Genomic DNA, 19,293 nt, shown 5'->3' on the forward strand with positions numbered 1-19,293 from the left:
TTGTGACAAATTATACTTGCATCTTCAAGAGCAGATTTTGGACAAAGTTATTCCATATGCAGGGTACTAAATTGAAAAGGAGTACGACATATCACCCACAAACCAACAGCCAGACGAAAGTTTTAAATAGGTGCTTGGAGACAGCCCAAAGCCACCCACCAAATATGACTACCCAAAGAGAACTCTAGACCCAGCCAAGTGCCATTATTGATCGACGGATCGTGACTCGACGACGACGACCCATTAAAGGAGTGCTAATAAAGTGGGCGAATCTACCAATAGAAGATGCCGCTTGGGAGAACTATGATGACTTGAAGATCAAATTCCCAGAATTCACGAATCATCAGCCTCGAGGACAAGGCTGATTTGAAGAGGGCGGGTCTGTTAGGACTCTAGCTTGGAGAGTCCTAATTGAGAGGGACATTCATGTAAAACTGTTAGGACTCTAGCTAGGAGAGTCCTAATTGAGAGGGACATTCTGTTAGGACTCTAGCTAGGAGAGTCCTAATTGAGAGGGGCATTCAAGTATGAGGTGTTTTCTTATAGAAGAATTAGGAGTTGTAAGGGAATAGGAGTCTTGACTATGAGTCCTACTAGGAGTTGGTTAGAAGTAAGAGTCTTAAGTAGGAGTCCTATTAGGAGTTAGGGTTTAGAAGCCCTATAAATAGCCATGTATTCCTTCTCTTTTCATAAGCAATAGATGAATCTTTTTTGCAGCCTTTGAGCAGCAACTTGGAGGGAGGAACCCCTATAGAGTTCCAAGGAGGCCGATCCCCTAAAGAGATCAACCCCAAGTTTAGAATCTGCAAGGGTTCTAACAGGTAATCCCACTAACTTAATTATGGGCCAACTGAGCCCTTAATAGGGCTGAATTGGGCTGAATTGAGCACCCAATTCAGCCCCTGAAAACATGGCCGGCAGTGGCACTGCTTGGAAAGCAGTGCCCCTGGATTCTTGGGCAGTGGTACCACCGAGAATGGGCGGTGGTACCACCGGCAGTAGTGCTGCCAGCGGTGGTACCACCCCTGTTCGATGGCGGTACCACCCAGGGTCATATCAGCGGCAATAGTACTGCCTAGTAACGGTGATGGTACCGCTAGTACCCCGGATTCCGGGGATGTGATACTTTTTGGCTCCAATTTTGAAGCCATTGGGGCTTATAAAAACCTCACCCTTTTCTGCATGAAAGGGCATGAAACCTATTGATATAATCTTGAGTTCTTGAGCCTTAAAATGTTGTAAAAGTTAGAGTTCTCCTCCTTCATCTCTTAAGCCTTGTAACCATCCAGGAAAGATGAGTGAGACTTGTAAGGGTTCATCTCCTAAACCCGGGAAAAGGAGAAAGTGCTATAAAGAGATGTTCGGTCTTCACCTATTGAAGGAAGGCTTTTAGTGGATGCTAGAGACCTCATCGGAGGAGGAATCTGAAAGTGGATATAGGTCACGTTGACCGAATCACTCTAAGTCTTGTTTGCATTTCATTTTGAGCGATCTTTTTTAATTGCAAATCATTTCATAGCAAAGAGCTTCTTCTCCTCATTTTGCTTTCACTACACTTATGCTTTCAAGTAAACACCTTCCGAGATCGGCTTTAATCGTACGAAGACTTTACGAAACTGATGCTTTTCATTTATGCAATTTACACTACTATAAATCACCTTGGTTTTCTTTTGCACTTTCACGAAAGCTTTCAAATTCAAATTTTTTCGAAATAGATTGAATCGAAACCATTCTCGACGGAATCAGTTTTAATCAAAATAAGTTTTTTGAAATTGTAAAAGTTTTCTGCTACATTAATTCACCCCCCTCATAGTGCTACTCTTGATTCTAGTAGCGGGTGACAACATTCCGATTAGGCAATACTCCGAAGAATAGGATGATTCGCCGAAGGATCGGACGAAGTGCTGAAAGAACCAATGATATGCCAAACAATAGATGATTTGTGCTTTGTAATAGTTTATCTAGATTGAGTTAGTCGTAATTGAGTTGGTTTAGAATGTAATTAAGCTGACTCAATTAAGAGCCAACTGAGCCCAAATTGGGGCTATTTTGGGCTAAGAGAAAGGCCTATTTAGTGACCTAAAAGTTGGGTCAGGTAGTGGCACTACCGGTCCAAGCGGAGACATAGTATCCGAGACTTTGTCAGGTGGTAGTACCGGTAGACTGGGCGGTGGTACCGCCTAGTGTCAAGCGATGGTACCTCCCAAACATAGTCTCCCAAACTGTGTCAAGTAGTGGTACTGCCTAGACATAGTCTCCCAAAATATATTAGGCAGTGGTACTGCCAAACTGGGTGGTGGTATGTTAGGACTCTAGCTAGGAGAGTCCTAATTGAGAGGGACATTCTGTTAGGACTTTGTTAGGACTCTAGCTAGGAGAGCCCTAATTGAGAGGGACATTCTGTTAAGACTCTAGCTAGGAGAGTCCTAATTGAGAGGGACATTCATGTAGGAGGTTTTTTCTTAGAGAAGAATTAGGAGTTATAAGGGAATAGGAGTCTTGAGTAGGAGTCCTATTAGGAGTTGGTTAGAAGTAAGAGTCTTAAGTAGGAGTCCTATTAAGAGTTAGGGTTTATAAGCCCTATAAATAGCCATGTATTCCTTCTCTTTTGATAAGAAATATATGAATATTTTCTGCAGCCTTTGAGCAGCAACTTGGAGGGAGAAACCCCTATAGAGTTCCAAGGAGGCCGATCCCCTAAAGAGATCAACCCCAAGTTTAAAATCTGCAAGGGTTCCAATACCTGGTATCAGAGCAGCGTTCTTGTCATCTCGCTGCCCTTCCACTACCATCCATCAACCCTCCACAACCGCCCAAAGCAATTCCCACAATTGTTTAAAAGATCGTCGCCAAATTCCACCGTCATCTCCACCACTGCAGATCATCCTTTGATCTCCCCATGAATTGCAATAGGTTCTGGTTTCCTACCTTACTGTTGCTGCAATTTAGTTATCCCTATTCAAAAATCCAAAAAAAAAAAAAATTCGTTCCTATATTGCTGCAAATTTTCATCGTATGTTGCTGAAATTTTTCAGCGAGAATTCTGCTATCGCAACTTACACCAATTTTCTTGCTGTTACTGCCAAAATTTTCTTGATTAAATTGGAAATCCTTGTTGTCATATAAACTGAGATATTGCTGTCAATTCCCTCCTCAAATCTCTCAATTTTTTTATGGAGATTTCGTCGAGAAACCACTGTTTCTTCGACGATAATTCTGCTCTTACAAGACAACACAATTCTGCAGCAAACTTTCACTGATCTCTATCAAACCTATACATGCCTTTAACCCATCAACAAAAGAGAGATCTTAACATCACACATTTGGAGTCATATACTATGGCATCTGAGGAGGCAATCAATGCTAAATTTGAAGCCTTTAAGGCACGAATGGAGGATAAGATTCGGACTCTTCTTACCGAATTCAGTTTGGGCCGACCACCAAGCCCGAAGAAATCACATCAAGGAGAGAGCTCTAACCAATCACATCATGCCCAAAGAGATGACTTCCATGAGAGGGGAAGCTCTATGACTGACCCCAACTATTCGTGCATGAGAGTGGACTTCCCTAGATGGGAAGAAGGAGACCTAATTGGTTGGATCTCACGCGCGGAGCGATATTTTCGGTACCATAAAACTGTGGATGCATCCATTGTGGAAATTGCAGCTATACATCTTGAAGGGGATGCCATACAATGGTTTGACTAGTTTGAACACACTTATGGAGTCCTTTCATGGCGACAATTCAAAAAAGGACTACTGATCCGCTTCGGACCAACTTATTACGAGAACATTGACGGACAACTAGCAAAGATCCGACAAACCTCTACCATTCAGGAGTACCAAACCAGGTTTGAAAGATTATCTAATCAAACTTGTGATTGGTCTGAAAAACAACTATTGGGGACTTTTATTGGGGGCTTAAAGTCGGAGATCCAGGGAGAAGTTAAGGCGCGACAACCATACACGCTTATGGTAGCCATATCTTTCGCACGACTTCAAGAGGAGCGATTGAACCATGAAACCCGGAGGACTAGGATCACTCCATGACCTACAATACTAAAGCCCTCAGCCCTCCCTACTATCAATCGAGTCCCTGCACCGAAAAGGTTAACAAGAGAAGAACTTCGGGAGCAATCTGCGAAGGGGTTATGTTGGCATTGTGACGAGCTGTGGAGCCGCGAGCATCGCTGTAAAAAAGGTAGACTTCTTATGATTGAACCAGTAGAAGAAGAGGTCATTGAACATCTAGAAGAGAGCCTTGAACATGAAGAAGAAGATATAGAAGAAGAGCCACAGCTGACCGACATTACGGTACACGCACTAGCCGGCTACTCAAATCCGCAAACGATGAAAGTTGGAGGCCTTCTCAAACAACAGCCGATCACTGTTCTCATTGACACGGGTAGCACTAATAACTTCCTAAATAGTAAGGTTGCTGCTCGGATGACACTGCATATTGAAGGTTACAGCAAGTTCGATGTAAAGGTTGCCGACGGCAGAATCCTAAAGTGCGACCAAAGATGCCCGCAAGTGAAACTATTACTGCAAGACCAAGAAATTATCACTGATTTCTTCCTCCTACCAATCGATGACTATGAGGCAGTGCTTGGTATAGAATGGCTGATTACACTAGGTGATGTCTCTTGGAACTTTTCTAAATTAATTATGAAATTCTACTGTAAGGGCAAACAGATCATCCTACGCGGGAAGCGCGGAAGCAACGTTACCACTGTTTCGACCCAACGAATGGAGAAAGTTTTGCACAAAGTAAATGGTGGCTTTTTGATACATCTCCAACCACAACTAGAAGAGAAGAAAATAGAAATTGAAGTTCAAAATCTTGCCCAATTGCTTACTGAATTTGCGGACATATTTGCTGAACCGCGCGATCTTCCTCCTTCTCGGCAACATGACCATCGAATTCCAATCCTTCCGGGCAAGCCACCAGCGAACACTCGACTGTACAAATATCCTCACCTCCAGAAAGATGAAATTGAAAAGATCGTAAAGGAGATGCTTGAAACAGGGGTGATTCTGCCAAGTTGCAGCCCCTATTCCTCACCGGTGCTACTTGTACGCAAGAAGGACGGAACTTGGCGGATGTGCATCGACTACCGAGCTTTAAATAGCATCACCGTCAAGGACAAATACCCAATACCAGTGGTGGATGAACTTCTTGATGAATTGAAAGGAGCTCGAGTCTTCACGAAGTTGGACCTCCGATCCGGTTACCACCAAATTCGGGTATGTGACGATGACATTCCAAAAACTGCATTTCACACACATGATGGCCATTATGAATTCTTGGTAATGCCTTTTGGACTCACTAATGTTCCTTCAACCTTTCAAAGTCTCATGAATGATATATTTCGGAGCTTTCTTCATAAATTTATGTTGGTATTTTTCGATGATATTCTCGTTTACAACCCTTCTCTTAAGACTCACTTTCAGTATTTACAGATTGTTTTAACGATCCTTCGGGAGAATACTCTTTTTGTTAAGCAACTAAAGTGCAGCTTTCTCCAGTAAAAAGTAGAGTACCTTGGGCATATAATATCAAAAGAAGGAGTGGCGGTAGACCCAACAAAAATTGAGGCAATGCAAGGCTGGCCGAAACCTACAAATGTGAAATTACTACGGGGGTTCCTTAGACTAACGGGCTATTATCGAAAATTTGTAAAGGACTATGGGAAGATCAGTGCACCACTCACTTCTTTACTAAAAAAAGATGCTTTCCAATGGTCAGACAAAGCCTCTGCTGCCTTCGACAAACTTAAAGCAGCCATGACAACAACACCAGTGCTTGCGCTACCAGATTTCAATAGACCCTTCATCATTGAGGCCGACGCATCTGGAGTCGGAATTGGAGTCGTTCTCATGCAAAATGGTCGACCACTTGCATACACTAGCAAGGCATTATCTCCCTCCCATCAAAACATGTCAGTATATGATAAGGAGATGCTTGCCATTGTACATGCAGTAACGAGGTGGAGACCCTACTTGATCGGCCGACGATTTAAAATTAAAACTGACCATAAAAGCCTCAAGTACTTTTTGGAGCAAAAGATATCATCCCCTGAGCAGCAAAAATGGGTAACCAAACTTCTTGGATTTGATTATGAAATTATTTACAAAAAGGGGAAAGAAAACATTGTTGCAGATGCACTCTCACGGCTACCTGAACAAGCTAAGGTTTCAGCCATCTCCCTTCCTACCACCGGTCTCCTCGAGGACATTAGGGAAGAATAGAAGTAGGATCCAGAGATCAGCAACATCATAAAAAAATTGGAAGAGGATCCAAGTGCAATAGCCCACTACACTTGGGATTCGAGGGATTTACGCTACAAAGGTCGCATTGTGCTTATACCTGACTCCCCTTGCATCGCAATCATCTTGCATGAAATGCACTCTATACCTTCAGCAGGGCACTCTGGATTCCTAAGGACCTACAAAAGAGTGAAGCAAATTTTTTATTGGAGAGGGATGAAAAAAATTATTGCTGAATATGTGGCACAATGTGATGTATGTCAACAGCACAAGGGTGAAACTGTGGCAAATCCAGGGAAGCTACAACCACTACCTATACCAGACTCAGTGTGGACTGACATCTCCATGGACTTTATTGAAGGGCTGCCATCTTCCAAAGGTAAAAGCATGATTCTCGTGGTGGTTGATCGACTTACAAAATATACTCATTTTTGTGTTGTGAGAAATCCCTACATTGCTGCTAGTATTGCCCAGATTTTCATAGAAAATATTGTTAAACTACATGGGATGCCAAGGTCCATCGTAAGTGATCGTGACAGAATCTTCACTAGTAAATTTTGGACCGAGTTATTTCAGTTACAAGGCATCAAACTCAAGATGAGCACAACGTATCATCCACAAACTGACGGCCAAACAGAGGTGCTAAAAAGGTGCTTAGAGACGTACCTCCGGTGTTTCGCTAGCGACCGACCAAAAGAGTGGGCGAAATGGCTTCTTTAGGCCGAATGGTGGTATAATGCTACATATCATTCATCTACAAAATGTGCCCCTTATGAAGCATTGTATGGTCGACCAGCCCCTGTGATTCCAAAGTATGTAATTGGCTCGGCCAAGGTAGATCAGGTTGACCAAGAATTGATTGATAGGGACAAACTCTTATAACTGTTAAAAGATAATCTCTCTACCGCTCAAGCCAGAATGAAGCAGCAAGCCGGCACACGACGAAGTGAAAGAGAATTTTCAATGGGAGATTGGGTTTATCATCGCCTACAACCATACAAGCAACTCTCTATCAAAACTCGAGCCTCCATGAAGCTATCCCCACGTTTTTATGGGCCCTATCAGATCACAGAGCGTATTGGAGCCATGGCGTACAGACTTAAATTACCTGAGGATGCCAAAATTCACCATGTCTTACACGTATCATGCCTAAAGCCCAAGTTGGGAGAACACGAGTCACCCCAGATCTAACTGTCCAACGCAACTGAGGATAGAGTTATTCAAGCCCAACCACAAGCCATCCTCGATCGTAGGATCGTGATGCATCGCCGATATCCCTCTACTGAAGTACTAGTGCATTGGAATAATCTACCACTTGAAGACGCCACATGGGAACCATATGAGGAGCTGAAGACCCGGTTCCTTGAGTTCATAGAATCTCAGCCTTGAGGACAATGCTGATTTGAAGAGGGCGGGTCTGTTAGGACTCTAGCTAGGAGAGTCCTAATTGAGAGGGGCATTCTGTTAGGACTCTAGCTAGGAGAGTCCTAATTGAGAGAGACATTCATGTAGGAGGTTTTTTCTTAGAGAAGAATTAGGAGTTGTAAGGGAATAGGAGTCTTGAGTAGGAGTCCTATTAGGAGTTGGTTAGAAGTAAGAGTCTTAAGTAGGACTCCTATTAGGAGTTAGGGTTTATAAGCCCTATAAATAGCCATGTATTCCTTCTCTTTTGATAAGCAATAGATGAATCTTTTCTGCAGCCTTTGAGCGGCAACTTGGAGGGAGGAACCCCTATAGAGTTCCAAGGAGGCTGATCCCCTAAAGAGATCAACCCCAAGTTTAGAATCTGCATGGGTTCTAACATGGTACCGCCCAATGTCAGTGTTGTAGGTGGTGGTACCGCTAGGACCCAAGAAACCTGGGATGAGACTTTTTTTTTGCTCCAATTTTGAAGTCGTTTGGGGTCTATAAATACCCTAACTATTCCTGCATTGATATGCAAGAATTGAGCATAAAATTGAGTTGAAAAGGGGGAAAGAATACTTGAGAAAATTTATGAATCTCTCTTAGGATTTAGAGTCCCTTCTTCCTAGTATTTAGAAAGTTCTTCTAAAGGGAGAAGTGAGGTCTAAGAAAGAGAGGTTGTAAGGGTTATCTCCTAAACTCGTGAAAAGGAGAAAGAGTATAAAATGGTAGTTTATCTTTGCCCATTGAAGGAAGATCATTAGTGGAAGCCGATAGCCTCGAGTTAAGAGAAATCGAGAGTGGATATAGGCTACGATGACCGAACCACTATAAATCCGATTTGCATTTTCTTTAAGCTCTTTACTTTCATATTATAAATTGATTTACTTACTCATGAATGCTTTCACTATGCTTACGAATGCTTTCAAGTCAAGCATCTTTTTTATATTGGTTTAATCGTATGAAGATTTTTAAACCGATGAATTTTATGATAGTACTAATTCACAACCCCCCCGCCCCCCCTCTTAGTGCCAACTCGATCCTAACAGTTAGTATCAAAGCCACATTTTTTTTCTTATTTGGTTTAACACCCAAGAGAAATTACTCTTTTTGACTTTCAAGAGGGTCACTCTATCATTCATCTTCCTATGTTCAATGGGACGGACTACACTTATTGGAAAACTCGGATAAGAGTTTTCTTGATTTGATTGAACCTCGATTTTTGGAATATCATTGAAAATATATTTCAAAAGTCTTTTCTTCCGATGAATGATTAGAATAATTTGGAGAAGAAGACTTTCTCTTTGAATGCCAAAGCTATGAATGCTTTGTTTTGTGCTTTGGATAAAAATGAATTCAATCAAGTTTTTATTTGCGAAATAGCTTATGAGATTTGGCACACTCTTGAAATCATACACGAAGGCACTAGTAGAGTTAAAGATTCAAAAATTAATCTTTTGATGCATGAATTCAAATTATTTCGTATGAAGCCAAGCGAAACTATTGTTGACATGTACACCCATTTTACGGTTGTCATCAATAGTTTAAAAGCTCTTGGTAAATATTTTTTAAATTTTAAACTTATTAATAAAGTTTTACGATCTCTTTCTAAAAATTGAGATTTGAAAGTAACGACAATACAAGAATCAAAGAACTTGAACCATTTTCTAATTGAAGAACTTATTGGGTCATTGATTACCTATGAAATAATGTGCAAGGCACATGATGAACTTGATAAACATGAGAACAACCTTCCAAAGAATGGGAAGGACTTGGCACTTAGAACAAAAGAAGACCACTTCAGCGAAAGCTCAAGTGATTATGACATAGAACAAAAGATGATTTTCAGGTCATCCTCTAGGGCCATCCCTAGACCTGTGAGTTTCTCTATCCACTCAATCATCTTTAAGACATGGTTCTAAACCAATGTCCCATCGGTCATCCTAGTACGAAAGAGACTCTTGGATATCTCATATCGCTGAGTCCTTCCCTATTCCTCAAACAATTTGCAGAGATGTAGGAGAATGGATATGACATCCATCTTTTCATGTTGTCTCTGTAACTCGGGAGTCATAGAGCTCAACATGTAAAACTGAGCAAGAGTGGAATCATCTATGTACTTCACATAGCAAGCGATCTTATCCTCACTTGCCCCTTCTTCGGGCATAGGCATCACTGTATCAAGGCATGCGCAATCTTCTCCAACATGAGAATGATTCTTAGGTTATGGAGCTAATCCGTATAATTTAGATTAGTAAGGTGGTTGACATTAAGTATATCATGTAAAAGATTTGAAAGTGATATATTTCTAATAAGTAGGAGATATAGCATAAATGAATAATATGTAGATTTTGTAAAAAAATAAACAATCAAGATATGAACTTCTATCTTGACATGCTCCCACTATTTTTCTAGCGAGTCATGTAACAGCCTTAGCATGTGAAAGGAAAGTCTCCAACAGACTTCTAGTGAGGATAGGGATCTAATCGGTGTCTTAATGTAACCTCGAGGGACTCGACTAATCACACTAAGCTCAAAAGGTAGGCAACTCTTGCCGATCACAACTCTTTTTTATTCCCATCTTATTCGTCCTCTGAACTACCATGGCCTCGAGGGACTTGACCAACCATAATGTTCGGTTAAGTCAACACCATCATTACAAGATGAGTCTGATTCGATAATATACCCTTGAGGGACTTGACCAAGCATACCATATTCTCAAGTCACCGGTGATATCTCTATATTGTAGGCAAGATAGCGAATTACAATATATGTGAGTCTTAAGAGACTCGACCGACTCAACCTACATCGAGAATCAGTTCCTACCTATAATGATGGAAGGCCACATGGGTTAATCTAATTGTCTCACGTTTACTGACTTAATATTATCGAGAGAAGAGATTCTGATTTGGTCTCCTATAACATGTCATACACATACATATTTAATATATATCTACATTGCATGCAAATATATATACATATCTAGTAGGGGTACATGTTAGGACCGAAATCGATACTAAGAGGGGGTGGGGTGAATTAGTGCTTTCGATAAAAACGTCGATTTTGGAATATCTTCATTCGACGAAAACGATAATGAAAGCATGCTTGACTTAGAGTAAGTGAACTAAGCAATTAACTCGGAATGTAATAGCAATGAAACATATAAAAAGAGTGCAAATTGGATTTATAGTGGTTTGGTCATTATGACCTACATCCATTTCCGATTCTCTTTCATCGAGGCCACCGGCAATCACTAATGATCTTTCCTCAATGGGAGAAGACCAACTACCCTCTTATAACTCTTTCTCCTTTTTACAGGTTTAGGAGACAACCTTTACAAGCCTCACACCTCTTTTAGAATGATCACAAATCTAAAGGAGGAGGACACTTAGCACTTTTTCAAGACTTTTACAACTCAAAATCTAAAGAGTTTTGTTCATACTTTTCATGCTCTTTCATGCAGGAAAGAGTGGGGTATTTATAGGCCCCAATAGCTTAAAAAATGAAGTCAAAAAGTGTTTCATCCTGAGTTTTGGGGTACTGATAGTACCACTGCCATTATTGGGTGGTACCATCACCTACAGACTGACACTGGGTGGTACGACTGCTTGACAAAGCCTCGAAGACTGGGATCTAGTGGTACCACCACTTGATAGGGTAGTATCATCGCTTGATAAGGCGATACCATCACTTGGCAGCATTAACTATCGATGGTACCACCACCTAGTCTGGGCGGTACCATCACCCAGACTCTTTAGGAGATTAAGCCTCAGGCGATGCCACCTCCAATCCTGGCAGTGCCACCATCTGGGCCAACTAAGGATCTCTAAATGGGCTAAAAAAAAGTCTAATGCAGCCCTAATTTAGGCCCAATTTATCCCTAATTGAGTTAGTAGGATTTCTCATAAAACTAACCAAAATTGAAACCCTAACTACGATAATTAAGGCTAAACACTTATAATGCAAGCAATCCTAGTTGTTCGGCATGTCAATTGTTCATCTGAACTCCTAGCGAAACTTTTGGCGCACTCCCGGTGATCTTCTGGTGAGGTTTCAGTGAACTCCTAGTGAGCTTCCGATGCATCGTCCGAACCTTTGGCATATCTCTCGATTCTTTCAGCCCGATGTCTGATCTTTAACTCCGGCCCAATATTCAATTCTTCTTTAATTGTTTTACCTTTTCACGATCATAATTAGTCCTACATCACTTTTCTCAACACATAGATTATATCATTAATTCATCAATTGATTTCATCATCAAAATTTGAGATTCAACCATCTTTCCCTTTTTGATGATGGCAATCAATTGATGATAGAGTTAACCTTAACTCCTCGTATCTATATGACATATTGAGATAAGGCAAACTTGTATTAAAAAATAATCATAACTTTTGAATTCAAGTGAAACAATTTCGATCATAGTGATCAAATGCAACATATCATATCAAAATTTCATATATTGTGCATCATTATAGTTTCAAATTATCAAAATGTAATATGCATAATTTTAAAACATTCCAATTCATCATCACTTCATGCATGATACAAAAAATAAATCGACATGACTTTGGACATACATAATACTAAAGCATTCATCATTTCATGCATGATACCAAAATTAACATCATTTTGGGCATAACATAAATGATACTAAAACATTAAAATTTTAACCATTTATCACTTCATGCATGATACCAAAATTAACATTATTTGGGGCATGATACCATTCATCATTTCATGATACCAAACATTCATTATTTCTTCCCCTTTGTCATCAACAAAAAGGAGAAATGTTCAACAAATATTTGGACCATGTATGCAAGTTTTACATGACTTTAGAACATGCAAACTAACAAGTGAATTTGAGCAAAATAATAACTTTTGAGATGTGCAAGATAACAACTTTTGCTTCTTGAAATAGGCAAGTTAGCACTTTTCTTTAGATGTGCAAGCACTTTTCATTCTTCTTGAAATGTGCAAGCTAGCATTTTTGGATTTCTTAATATGCTAGCAAGTTTCTTTCTCCCCTTTGTCATAGAAAAAAAAAAAGAAGAAGAAGAAGGAAGGAATTCATTCATCACATCAAGTCATAAGTACCGAAAGTCCATGAATCAAGATTCTACTTTCATAAATAGAAAGAGGAAGGATTCATATGGAAATTATCATCTCATAAAAGATCAAGTATACCAAAAGTCCATGATAAATTTTCTACTTTCGTAAGAAGGAGGAAGGATTTAAGGAAATGATCATCACATAAAAGATCAAGTATACAAAAATCTATGAATAAAATTTCTACTTTCATAAATAGAAAGAGGAAGGATTCATATGGAAATGATTATCACATAAAAGATTAATTATGCCAAAAATCCATGAATCAAATCTCTTCTTTTATGAATTGTACAAAGAAGGAATGAAGGAAATGATCTCAATTTAAAAAGAAACTTAAGTTATAAAAAAATGAGAAATCCAGAAAAGTTATAAGAGGAACTTATGCATTTGGAAGATTTAACATATACCTAATTCTCTTCTAATAAAATCAAATTGTTCCTCATTCAAAGTTTTTATAAAAATATAAGCTAATTGATGTTTTGTGTCAATAAATTGTAAAGATATATTATGGTTATTAACATGATCACTAATAAAATGATGCTTAATATCAATATATTTAGTTCTAGAGTGTTGAATGAGATTTTTTGTAAAACATATTGCACTAGAATTATCGTATTTTATAGGGATATTTTTAAAGTAAATTTTATAATCTTCTAAAGTATTTTTCATCTATATAACTTGTACATAACATGCATGTAATACTATTTAACTCAACTTCGATTGTAAATAATACAACTGAGTTTTATTTCTTGGAATACCAAGAGACAAACGCATAACCTAAGAGTTGATATATTCCAGATATACTTTTTCTATCTATTCTAAATCCAACAAAATCTATATCGACATAAGCAATTAATTCAAAATTTTTTAGATTTTAGATACCATAAACCTATATTATGAGTTTCTTTTAGGTATCTAAAAATCCTTTTAATAGCTTTAAAGTGAGATTGCTTGGGATTAGATGAAAATTTAGCACAAAGTCCAACACTAAACATAATATATGGTATAGTTGCGGTGAGATATACTAAACTATCTATTATACTCCTATAAGACTTTTGATCAAAATTTTCTCCATAATGGTTCATATCTAACTTTATGGAAGTACTCATTGATATGTTAATAGCCTTAGATCTACCCATATTGAATTATTTTAATAGATATAAATCATATTTAGTTTGACTAACAAAAATTTCATCACTTTGTTGCTTAATTTACAATCCTAAGAAAAAGATTAATTCGCTCATTAAGCTCATTTCAAATTTTTGGCTCATACTGTTGACAAAATATTCACATAAAGACTCATTTATAGAACCAAAAGCAATATCATCAACATAATTTGAACTATAAGAAAATTATTTTTAAAATATTTAACAAATACTATGGTATCAACCTTGCCTTTCAAAAAATCATTCTTAATTAGAAAGGAACTAAGTCTCTCATACCAAGCTCTTGGGGCTTGTTTCAAACCACAAAGAGCCTTAGACAACTTAAAAATATGATTCAAAAAAATAGCGTTCTCAAATCCGAGTGATTTTTCAACATAAACTTCTTAAAAAATAAACCATTAAGAAAAGCACTTTTAACATCCATTTGAAATAACTTAAAATTATTACAACTAGCTTAGGCAAGGAGAATTCTTATGACTTTAAGTCTAGCTACACGGGCAAAAGTTTTTTCACAATCAATACATTTTTCTTAGTTGAAACCTTTGGCCACTAATCTAGCCTTGTTTAGGTAGGGAAATCTAGGGGTGGCATCACATACGCAGCAGAAGAAAAGAAAAAATAAAATCCTCAAATTTCTCAAAGATGTGTTCATCGTCATGTAAAGATTGGTGCACAAAATCCATAAAACTGAAAATCACTCGTAAGATAGTTGTGTTACCTAGGGAGATCGTATATCCTTGAATCCCTACAGATTTGTAGGAGACGATAAAGGAGGTCAAGCGTCCTCTCTAACGATGATCCACACAGTAGGAATCTTCATTCCTACTATTTGAGGAGAAGAAGGTGAGAGGAGAAAAAGATATGGCAACTAAGAAAACCTCTAGCCTATGGTGTTTGATTCCCTCCTATTTATAGAGGCCCCTTGTCAACTTAACCATAATGGATCATGCCCTATTGGGTATTTTATCTCTATCTAAATACTTAAGCCTCTTAGATCAGTTGATTTCTATCCAATAATCTCTCATTGGCTCTTATTAAATATCATCCATAGGATCCAATAATTCAGGGGCTTATTGGATATCTAATAAGATAGAAGGTTTGGTAGATATCTCATATCTAAATCTCTACTCATCGCAATATCTACCATATATGTGTGACCTTCTAGGCTCAATATCAAGCTAGTCATGAGGCATACCTATCAGAACTCTTTTTGACTCAATGAATTATTATCTTTATAATAATTTACTCGACTCATCGACTATGGACATACTAGACCACTACGCCGTAGTTCAAGACGATACAAGGGAATCCAATTTTTTAGACCTATCTATCCTTAATTATCATGTATCTATAGTCCCTCATCAATCTAATATCTCAGAGATCGTATACCGTGCATAGTACTATTAGGCCCATACAGTTTCTACTCAAATCTCGCTCTAATCAGATTCTCCCGGAGAATTCTTTCTCTCTCAATCCGAAAGACCCAGGCTAGGGATTTGTTTGAGCAAGAACATATAATACATTCCTCTCATGACACCAAGGGTGGATAATCCTCTATCAACACTCAATATCCCTCGTAAGGAAGGCCACTACTCTTGATGACTGGTTGTGCTAGATCTGGAACCTCCAGACCTATAAGTCTGGTATCAAAAAATAGAGTACTCATACAAGACATCCTTACTGTCACAAATCTAAGGACCAGATACACCACTAGAATGACGGAATCATTATCTGCCAATAAGGTATCATCAACCATCCAACATTCCCTAAGCGGATCAATCAGTGAACTCATTCTTTAATGAGCGCCTGCACTATATCCCTAGTGTCCCCACACGAGCAACTATGAGACCAATTGTATCCATCATATGGATAAGTATACAGCATACTAGTCTGTCTGATTATCTCGATGTCCCTCTCGAGTAACCTATGACCTTGATTATTTAGGATCTATATTTAAAGACGAATCGGTCTCATTATCATGATCTCATCACGATCTGATTCCCATTGCATAGATCCATGGACATCACAATATATTCATGCAATAGTAAATATAAAGTAATAAAATATCAAATACTAATAATAAGCAAAAAGATTGCGTGTCAAGTCACACGTGTCATCACTCATGTGATTGGCTTATAAGGCACTTATGACTAGTAGTTTCTAACTACAATACTAAGTTCATCTTATTTACTTTTAAAGTCTCATTCAGTACCAATTACTAAATGGTCACTAGGTCTATGAATAAGCTTTCACACCTCATTTCTCTCAAATTGATTTAACTTCTCTTGCATTGCAATAACCCATAAATCATCTTTTAGGATTTCGTCAATGTATTTTGGTTCAATTTAAGACAAGAATACTCCATTAGCACAAAAATTCTTAAATGAAGAATGAGTTTGAATACCTTTTAATGTATCTCCTATAATTAGCTCCTTAGGATGAGCATCTACATACTTCTATTCCTTAGACAAGGATACATTGGAAGAGAATGCATCCAAGTTACTTGGGTGAAGAGAGTTTTCCTTCAAATTTAAAGCATTAAAATCAAAATCATCATCAAAATTATTTTTCTTAAATTTGAAAAGCTTATTAAAGACAACATGAATAAATTCCTCTATAAATAAGCTTCTTTTATTAAAGACACAAAAAGCTTTAGAAATGGAGGAATAACTAAAAAATATGCCTTCGGATTTTGGATCAAATTTTTCTAAGGCATCCTTTTCATTTAAAATAAAACATTTACAACCAAAAACTTTAAAATATAAAATGTTAGATCTTTTATTATTCCATAATTTATAAGGAGTTGTAGAAAGTAATGGTCTTATGAGAATCCTATTCATGACATAGCATGTCATGTTAACAGCTTTGGCCCAAAAATATTTGGGTAGGCTATATTCGTTTAACATAGTTCTTACCATCTCTTTTAAGCTCTTATTTTATCTTTCAACTACTCCATTTTATTGTGGATTTCCGGGAATAGAGAAATTATGGTTGTACCCATTTGACTCATAAAAATTTTAAAAATTATGATTTTGAAACTCACCACTATGATCACTACGAATAGACGAAATCATGAAACCCTTTTCATTTTGAACTAAGTTTAAAAAATTTTAAAAAATATTTAAAACAATCATTTTTATATGCCAAGAAGTATGTCTAAGTATATCTACTATAATTATCAATAATTATAAAGGCGTATTTACTACCTACTAGACTTGTTGTATCAATTGGTCCAAATAAATCCATGTAGATCAATCGTAGTGGTCTAAAGATGCTTAATTGATTTTTTTTATTTAAAACTATTTTTTATTTATTTTCCTAGTTCACATGTAACACAAACTGTGTCTTTGATGAACTTGATATTAGGCATTCCTCTTACAAGTTCTCTAGTTAAAATTTGAGATATTAGTTTCATGCTAGTATGACCTAATCTCCTATACCAAAGCCATGCATCATCGTCTAAAGCTGAAAAACACGTTTTATTACAAAAATCATCAATATCAATAGTATACACATTATTATTTTTTAAGGCAATCATAGATCTATTTTTGTGTGATATTTTAATTAATAAAGCATTAGATTCAAATTTGATGATATATTCTTTGTCACACAATTGATTAATGCTTAGTAGATTATGTTTTAAACTACCTACTAATAACACATCTTCAATTAAAAGGTTTGACTTATTACCTATGATTCCTTTATCAATATTTTTTTTTTATTATTGTCTCCGAATGTGACATATCCTTCGTCTTAGCTAGTGAGCTTAGAGAAGTATGTTAGATCTCCGGTCATATGCCTTAAGCATCCACTATCAAGGTACTATCTCTTGCTCTTAGCTTTTGATGGTAAACATATGTACAAGAAAGGGGGTTTACTTTTAGGTACTCATTTAACTTTGGGTCCCTCATTAATAGATCTACCTATTTTAACTATTGTCATTGAGTTATTTAAGGTTCCTTTAAGAATCTAAACTAATTTGTGTGGACTATACTTTTTAAAAGAACATCCATAGGCACAATGTCTATATTTTCCCTAAAAAATACATTTATCTCTAGGTGAGACATGTAATGTAGATCCTTTAATGAAGATAGTTGGCTTTTATTGAGTGTTACTCACAAAGCCAATTCCTTCCTTTTTATGAACATGACCCTTGTTGCCAATGATCATGTTTAGATATCTATTACCTATTTTAATTTTTTCTAATATTTCTTGTAGTAAAATATTTTCTTTCTTAAGTGAATATATCTCTTCACACTTAGTGCAAGGAGCAAACATACTATCATCATGCTCATTTTTTAATTTATCAAATTCACTAACAAAAGAAGCATGCTCCTTTTTTAACAATTTATACTTTTTACTAACTAATTTAAAATCATCAAACAAATCATTAAAGGCATTGAATAATTCATCGTAAGATAAAGAAGATTTATTTGAGGTATATACTTCATTGCCAAATGCCATTAATGCGTAATTTGTAACTTCTTCTTTGTTGGTAGGCTCCTCGTCTTCGGATGCACTTGAGTCATCCCAAATAGCTTTGAATACTTTCTTTTTCTTTGGTAGCATTTTCTTCGCTTAGGGACATTCATTTTTGAAGCACCCTGGCTTCTTGCATTCATAGCAAATTATTTAGTCCTTTTTTAATTCACTTTTATTCTACGTGTCTTGTTTTTTTTTTTTTTTTTACTTTTAAGAAGTTTTTAAACTTTTTTATAAGAAGTGCCAAGTCATCATCATCATCATCACTTGAGTTTTCACCCAAGTGGCCTTCTTTGGTTCTAAGTGTTATATCCTTCCTGTTCTCTGGAAAGTTGTTCTCAAGTTCACCATGTGCTATACATGCCATTTCATAGGTCATCAAAGACCAAATAAGTTCTTCAAGCAAAAAGTTATTTAGGTCCTTTGCTTTTTGTAATATCGTTACTTTAGGATCCTAACTTTTTGAAAGATATCTTAATATCTTGTTAACAAGTTCAAAATTAGAAAAACTTTTACTAAGTGTTTTTAGACCATTGACGACATCCGTAAAATGGGTGTATATGTCTCCAATGGTCTTGCTTGGTTTCATATAAAACAATTCATAGCTAACAATTCATAGCTATGAACCAAAAGATTAATTTTTGACTCTTTAACTCTACTTATGCCTTCGTGTATGACTTTGAGCTTGTGTCAAATCTTTTGTGTAGTTTCATATATAGAAACCTTATTAAATTCATTTTTATCAAGAGCGTAAAATAAAGCGTTCATCGCTTTAGCATTTAAAGAAAAAATCTTCTTCTCTAAATCATTCAATTTGTTCATTGGTTTGGAAGACTTTTTAAAACTATTTTCAACAATGTTCC

Source organism: Musa acuminata, chromosome BXJ1-5 (assembly GCF_036884655.1).
Source record: "Musa acuminata AAA Group cultivar baxijiao chromosome BXJ1-5, Cavendish_Baxijiao_AAA, whole genome shotgun sequence".
Classification (NCBI taxonomy): Eukaryota; Viridiplantae; Streptophyta; class Magnoliopsida; order Zingiberales; family Musaceae; genus Musa; species Musa acuminata.